A 619-nucleotide genomic window follows, 5' to 3' on the forward strand; every position below is an offset into this window, starting at 1 on the left:
AGCACCATTGTTTAAGGTGTGAGGGTTGTAGTCCTAGTTAATTATGGTTACCCTTTTTATTATTTTATTAATTTATTTTTATGAAAAACTCTATCAAGAGAGGATTGTGTTAAATTTACCGATAGTAAATCCTGATACACGTAATCGCTTTCAAATCATCCATGATTAAATTTTTATTTATTTATTTATTTTAAGAATTTTAGGTTCTACTCAATTGGACCGATAGAAAATATAATTTTTTTTCTTGTCTTTAGTGAAAATTTAAATTTTTTTTTACATATATACGTAAATATTTAGAAAAATTACCATTAAGCGGTAACAGGAAAAATTTATTATAAATTCAGGAAAAAATTATGATTTTAATTATTAATATCTACAAAATTTACATTAAATATTTTGGGGCTTTCAGAAAATTGGGCTCATTGACCCAAAATAACGATTTTCAGGCCTAGATAGAAATTGGCCCATTGGACTTCCAACACGTCGTCAAGAATCAGAGGTTTGGCCCATGAACTATACGGGATTTACCACTGCAGTCCACGTGTTCTAGTGATCATCACAAAACCACAATTAATCCTCACCGTCCGATAATTCCCCCATTTCTGATAATACATCTCCA

General features: G+C 29.7%; 1 protein-coding gene across 2 annotated transcripts in view; it reads left to right on the top strand.

Annotated features, from left to right (window-relative positions):
• The first annotated feature begins 564 nt into the window (after positions 1 to 564).
• Positions 565 to 619, top strand: part of LOC114310333 (NADH dehydrogenase [ubiquinone] flavoprotein 1, mitochondrial) — a 7,652-nt gene continuing 7,597 nt past the window's right edge. Inside the window, exon 1 of one of the 2 annotated variants that reach the window (XM_082892922.1) lies at positions 565 to 619. This exon is cut by the window's right edge and continues 93 nt beyond it. The gene's annotated coding sequence lies outside the window, so the exon portion shown is untranslated. The other variant, XM_028256285.2, reaches the window with a different exon arrangement.

This window comes from Camellia sinensis, chromosome 10 (genome assembly GCF_055761805.1).
Source record: "Camellia sinensis isolate YWXY chromosome 10, ASM5576180v1, whole genome shotgun sequence".
Taxonomy (NCBI): domain Eukaryota; kingdom Viridiplantae; phylum Streptophyta; class Magnoliopsida; order Ericales; family Theaceae; genus Camellia; species Camellia sinensis.